Source organism: Amblyomma maculatum, chromosome 9, assembly GCF_055883805.1.
Source record: "Amblyomma maculatum isolate TAMU_Amacu chromosome 9, ASM5588380v1, whole genome shotgun sequence".
Taxonomy (NCBI): Eukaryota; Metazoa; Arthropoda; class Arachnida; order Ixodida; family Ixodidae; genus Amblyomma; species Amblyomma maculatum.
The window spans coordinates 40,884,377-40,891,148 of NC_139352.1; positions in this window are offsets into that span (position 1 = coordinate 40,884,377).

The following is a 6,772-nucleotide window of genomic DNA, read 5'->3' on the forward strand; positions in this document are numbered from 1 at the left end:
AATAATAATAATAATAATAATAATAATAATAATAATAATAATATTATTAATTGGTTCACAGGAAGGAAAAGGTGCAGTATCTGTCACAATTGCTTTGTGGACACCTGAACCGCGCCGTATGGGAAGGGTGGAAGGTGGGAGTGAAAGTGGAAAGCGAGAAAGGGGAGCCATAGTGGGGGGCTGCGGAGTAATTTCGACCACCTGGGGATCTTTAACGTGCGCTGACATCGCACAGCACTTGGACGCCACTTCGTTTCGCCTCCATCAAAACTTAGCCGCCATGGTCGGGTTTGAACTCCGGTACAGCAGCCACTTTCGTTCGTATGTAAATAGTAATTCGTGATAGATAGACTTTCTCGTAGACTAGGGAAGGCTGATGGTGCACAGTCACATTTCGCCACGTTTCGATGGAGGCGACACGAAGAGGCGCCCGTGTGCTTTGCGATGTGTTGTTGTTGTGGCTGTAGGAAGAAGAACCGTCGGTCACCTGTACTTAGTGCTTTCGCTCATTATTTGGTTCAGCATCGTTGAACCCTTGTAATTGTTTACTGTGCCACGAAGCAAGCCTATTTGCGCTGGCATATTGGTATAGTAGTGCAGTGTGTTGTTTTATGACTCTGTAATGAGAATTTTGTGTTTATGCCGAAATAGTGGCATGCCTATTGAATAAATGTTCTTTGAAGCCGTGCTCGTTACGATCGTCAGTTGGTTGCACCTGACAATCCGGAGGATATTACGTGGTGACCTGAAAGGTTGCGGAGGAGACGAGTAGGGGATAAAGGCAAAAGTATGGAGAATACGTCGGAACAACGTGAGAAGCGTCTAGCGAAGCGGAGCTGTTGTTTCACACTATTACCGATGTTAAACAAAAAGCCACATTTTGCCCTTTGCCTCCATAGAATAGCGCAAATGCACTGCACAGGCACTGGATGCTCCGCTCGCCATCGCATATGATTTAACGTCGCTACTAATCACAGCGGTTCGTAGTGTTCAAACTACTCGAGATCGTAAGTATTACCCCACTGCGAGCCACATCTAGAAGAGCTTCTTGCATTTATTCCATCTTCGCACGGCCCATCAATGTAATCAGCATGAATTTAATCTGTTACTACAGTTACCAAATGCAGTTACTCGCTGTTCGGGGCTACAGCACTGATGACGCACTTGAACAAAATCATACTTTTTCAAAATCTGTGCGTAGTTTATGACAAGAGAACACGGGTCAGCGAGCATGCTTTGCCGCAGTGGAATTATCTAGGCGTAGGAAGATTAGGCAAGCCATGTTTTTTCTGAAACTTCTTTATTCAGCTTTCTGAAATTCACAGCGAATACTGCCGCATAGCTGTCAGACCTATATTACTTTTCAGTCTCAGCTCGGGCGTTTTGATTGGCTTTAAAGAAGCGGCGAAAAACGGGGCTCGTGATTCTTATACACCAACCTTTCTCTTTTACGGCGCCAAGACGTGTGAAAACACCAGCCTTTACCGCATTCCAAAAATAGAAAACGCAGTTGCCAAATTCGGCTCTTTTGTACTGCACTATGCAATTAACAGTTTTGGCTTACGTACTGTCTGATGTTTTTTTTAAGCTTCGAGGATTTAGGTTTCATAGCAAGACGAGCATCATGTGCGTCGAGAGGACTTAGCTATAACAGAAGGAGGAAGAGAATACTTTTTTTTTTCTCGTCAGTGAGTATGTAGTAGACTAGTGCAAATGTATACACTTATCAAGAGGTCATGAGCACGTGGAGCGCGGGGACTTAAGCGCTTGACACGACCCGGATCTCCGGATCTATGTGTTTGAGTTGGAGCTCTGCAATGCGGCTCCCACTGGTCTAGATGCAAAAGCTGAAAACCTGGTGGGGGGCCTCTTAGGCTTATAGTACACAAGAACCGCAGTAGACGCCAGGGAATATGCAACAATGTATCGCGGTGTCTGAGAATGTGTTTGTTTGGGGTTGCTTCAATGCAACTTTTCAGGTTGGTATTTTAGGAGCAATAGAGATATCTTCCTAAGCGGCAGTGCATTGTGATCTCATACAATATAACTGTACGATCCGCAGAAAGGTTGCCACAGCCCATTGACAAATCCCCTAAAATAATTATGGGTCGCCTATTTGCCTGGATGGAATAAATGCGCATGGACCCACGAGAGGTTGAGGATTGGTGAATTACACATAGGTATGACGGCAGGGTAGACTCGGCCTTTGGAAAATTACGGCTTCCAGGTGTACATGACTGAGGATGATTTATTCCGCAGTGATGGCCATCGCCACGGCTTTGGCAGCTTCTTCGGCCTCTTCAGACTTTCTCACGAGGTGAAGCCACAACTAGTGCCTGTTCAGAATTGTTCTCTACAGCGAGAGAAAAGCATCTCCATCGGGATATTTGGCTGCAGCGATGTGGAGCGCTGCCCGATCTGTGAAGTACTTTTGTACAGTGTCTCATCCTTGTCATTGTGGTGTGCGACATAATATTCTGGGATTACGTTTCTTGAAAAGGAGTAAGGTTAAGGTTACCGTGCATATGAGGCGGAAGCTTAGCCTTGTCGGCGACAGTCACCTCAATGCGTATTCCTGCCCTGCCAAGTATGTGACGGCACGTGAAGGTATGAATAAGGCGCTCGAACCTACAGGTAAGATGAGCTTTCACGAGCTTTTTTTACTGTATTTTCGACACCTAATGCCAAGAACCTTTAGGTGCAGTGCTGGCGAGAAGGGTAAAAATGTTGGCATTACATTTTGGAAAGCCCTCATACTGCCAGGCTGTATTCATCCCATCCTTTTCGATTAACGTTTTCACAAAGGAATATATTCCAAATTTTGCCTCACGGGTTCTGAGGACTGGTCCTCAAAGGGTTTGCTCACTCGCTCGAAATCCATCAATAGCTGCGTTTAAAGTTTTGCGAAAATGGTAGCGGTACAAGCATGGCTGGGTTTAGACTAGGTATATTAGCGAAAGCTTTGTTAACCATGGTTTTTCGAGGTTTAGCTAGATTGTACACTGTTTTACGGCATGAATTAGAGCTCAGGCTTCACATCAAAAGAAGACGTGATAGGGCTTTAACAGATAATTTTGTCATTCCGCGAATTTTATGTTTTGTTGCTTGGTTTTCAGGGGAAAGAAGGCATACTGCCTCACTTTTGGGTGGACAGCTACCCTTTCTCACTGGAGGTCAATCCATTCAAGGCCAATCCATCCACGGCCATTGCGGCCCAGCTAAGCGGAATCCAATGTTGCACCCAAGTAGTAAATCTTGAGCTCAAAAATTGTCTTTTGCTCACCAAACATGTAGCAACAAAAAACCATATCCAAAATGAAACAAGATGCAGCTTGATTTGGCTATTAAAAACCTAATCCATTAAACCGATGTCCCTCTTCCATTACTTCGATGAAGGTCTCGGTGAAGCCCTCTTATTACCATAGAATACCTAAATTTCCAGAAATTAGGTAAATCCTTAACACCGTGCAGCCGGCCGGGCTCCATTCAGCGGCGCAATTCGAGATGTCAGGCCTATCTCTAAGGAAGGTTGCTGCTTGCACCGTTAGCCTCGCTCGGCGCGCAACACGATGCTTGCGCCGTCTGCGGTTCAGTACATTTCTCGCCGAAAGCAAAACCTGCCGCTTCGAAAGAGAAACTGAACAACAAATACGCAATGAAGCGTACTTTCCAACGGTGTATGCTCACGGAACACAGGGTCACTTCGGCTTTTCTCGATCTCGCTTGCCATACGGGCTTTTTTTCTATACACCTTTAGAATCGTGGATTCAAAGCTTCGTCAAACCTCCGCCAGAGCTCCACGGAAGACCAAATGGAGTGGCTTCGGGGTTGATAAGGTTCGATGCTCCGTTTTAATCGGAGTTATAGTTTCAATGACACGGTTTAAAAAAGCGGATGGCGGCTGTTAGTGCTGCCCTTTCATGTATTTCCAGTTTAATTTCTGGGTATTCAAGGTCGTGTCATCAGACGTTGCTAGCATAATTACTTTCAAACGAAACGAGTGATAAGAAAAAGAATAGTTGCACTAGATAGAAGATGAAAAATATTTCTCGGGAACATTTCGTGTATGCAGAGAATTAATTACAGATAATTACGTCAATCAGACATCGGGTATGTAGTGTTACCAGAAGCAGGATTACGTTCGAGTGACGCAAGTGATAAGAAAACAAATGGCTGCACAAGATTGAGTTTGAAAAATCTCGCTGGAGAAAACACTTGGTGTATGCAGACTATTTAGTAATAATTAAAGCCAATTAAGCCAATGAGACGTTTAAATAGCCAAGGGACGAGGTTTTGACGTCCAAGGGAAGTCACGAGGTATCCAACGTCCATGTGATGTTAAGCAAAAATGTGACGTCACAAACATGAAATTTCTTCCGTGTCTTTTCCTTCCGCACAATTGCTTACGCACAGCCCCGATTCGGGCGGCGCAGGGACCTCAAATATTTCTTGGATTATGCAGCTGCCACAGGAGCGGATTGAATGGAAGTGTATAGGAGAGTACTGCACTCCGTAATTGATATATGGATATATTTATGGTGGCGATGGTAGGTCCAGATAGGTTTCCTGTTGTTTTAGTGGCAGAAAAATTCCTGGTTGGCCTGGACAGCACTGGCGTCAGGAAGTTTCGTGATGTAGCAGAGCAGGTAGGTGCAATCTCATTTTGCATGAACGGGTGCTGTTTAGTCGCCTAAGTGTGTGACGCTATAAGACTGTGCGACAGGGCCGGGTTTGCAGGCTCGCTAGTCACATATGATGTTGAGCTGAGCTGAAGTTGTCAACGGCACTTATTTGCTTGACGACGTGTTGTGACAGTGCCGCTTGAGAGTTTGAAGTGCGAAAATGATCAGCGCCGCATGTTTCTACTCTATTGGCACTAAAGAATTCAAAGATCCCTGCAGAAACTACATTAGGTGAAGGCTAAATCATAAGCTCTCCTGCGGCCTTTTTGTAGTACTTTACTTTCCAATGTGCTTTATTATATTTTGTCTTAATTTAGTATAGACGGCTTTAGTGGGCCAAAGTGACTCAGGTTATGTGGGGTGCCGTTGTTGAAGGTACCGAGTAATTTCAACTACCTGAGTATTATAACGATTCATAACATCGTTTAGTACACGGGCGCCTTACTTTGTGCCCGCATTTTAAAAACAGCCGCCGCGGTCGGGGTTTGATACCGCGTTCTTGCACTCAGCAGTCGAGAGCAGTAACCACTCAGCCGCCGAGGTGGGGCGGAAAACCACTACGGGTGGGCTAAAAACTTTATGTGGGGTGACATCACTTTTCTGAAGCGAATGCCTTACTCCTCCCCCCCCCCCCCCCCCATTATGCAAACATTCTTCTCTCCCCAGTAAGATGACTTATTCAGCCAGGAGGCGGCTTAGCACGAGAGAGGAGTGCAGCGGAGAGGAAATTGATTAAGACAGTTCTTGACGCGCTGAAGCGGAAGGGCGCCGCACCGCAGGTCGTTGCCAGTGTAGAAGAGAGAAGGCTATCAGCTGTAGCACACCATCCCTTTTCCTTGTTAGTCGTCTGCATACATTTCTGTGAGTGCAATGGACAGTAAACCTTCTACAAACAAGGCTCCATGAGGCAGTCCTCCCAAACAATTCGACTCCGAAGAGGCATAGCGGCGGCATGGAGACGCATAAGACCTCAATACTTCACCAAGGTGGGTGAAAGGAGAAGCGTTCAGTGCCAATAAAGCGGCCTCATTTCTAATTTAACGGCTTAGTCGATGACCTCAGAAGAGGCGGAAACAATCGCGGGAAAAGCGAGACGGGTCGTTCCATTAACAAGGATGCCGAGGCAAAATGGCAAAGTGAACCAATGACGAAGATACCATCAACGGAAGGCGGAAAACGGACGCCAGAACGAGCTGTTGACGGTGAATACCGGTGATAGTATTAGTTTATTTGAAATATATTTGCGAATGCACAGTGGCCACAAAGAGTATTGCTTTCGCATTCTCAGACTATGGTGACCCTAAGTATCTGTACACGTTTTGTTTTGTGCATAGCGCGTATAAGTATGAAAAATTCAGAGCGAATCAAGGAATGTGTATTCGAGGTTTTTCGGAGTTGTTTCGAACATAAAGATAGGCAATTTAAACTATAAAATTACGTTTTCCCGTAAAGCAGAGCAGAAAGCACAGATAACTTGATTTAGTCAAAATCGTTTCCTAATCGGGGAGCAGTCATGTCCTACAGAAATTAAGTAAATAAAGTGTGCACAAAACATAATATAGTAATACAATGATGATAGGATTAAGAAGCATACGGAAGTTTTCCTCTGCTCCCAGTGGAGCCGCTTCGGCCGAACAGCCTTTTTTTCGAATTTGAACCCGTTTCTCACATGTAAAGTGCTCTCCCGCCGCCTTTCTTTTCCCGGTTAGAGACGGCTTTTATATCGTAAGGGTCGTAGCCTTTACTTGCTCCTCCTCCTGTTTACTGTCCGCACCCGGAACATTAAAAAAGTAAGATACTCCTCAGACATCAGGTTTTTGCGAGACTTCGAGTGTGCAATCTAGCACCGCTGGCTGGCTGCTGTTGGGAAAAGGGTGGCGTTCACGGCGGCATGAATCCCACTCACCCCTCGCTTGTCGGTTCCGGCAATTATAAGCCACTTGATGGGCGCAAGCACTGCCGCCGCTACCCAAGAACGTGAAAACAGCCCCATTTAGTTAGCTTCGGTGACTTTGAGGGTTCTTCTCAAAACATTGTTCCTTCTTGTAGTCTGGGACCAGTGATGCGCGATTTAGCGAATCTAATATAGA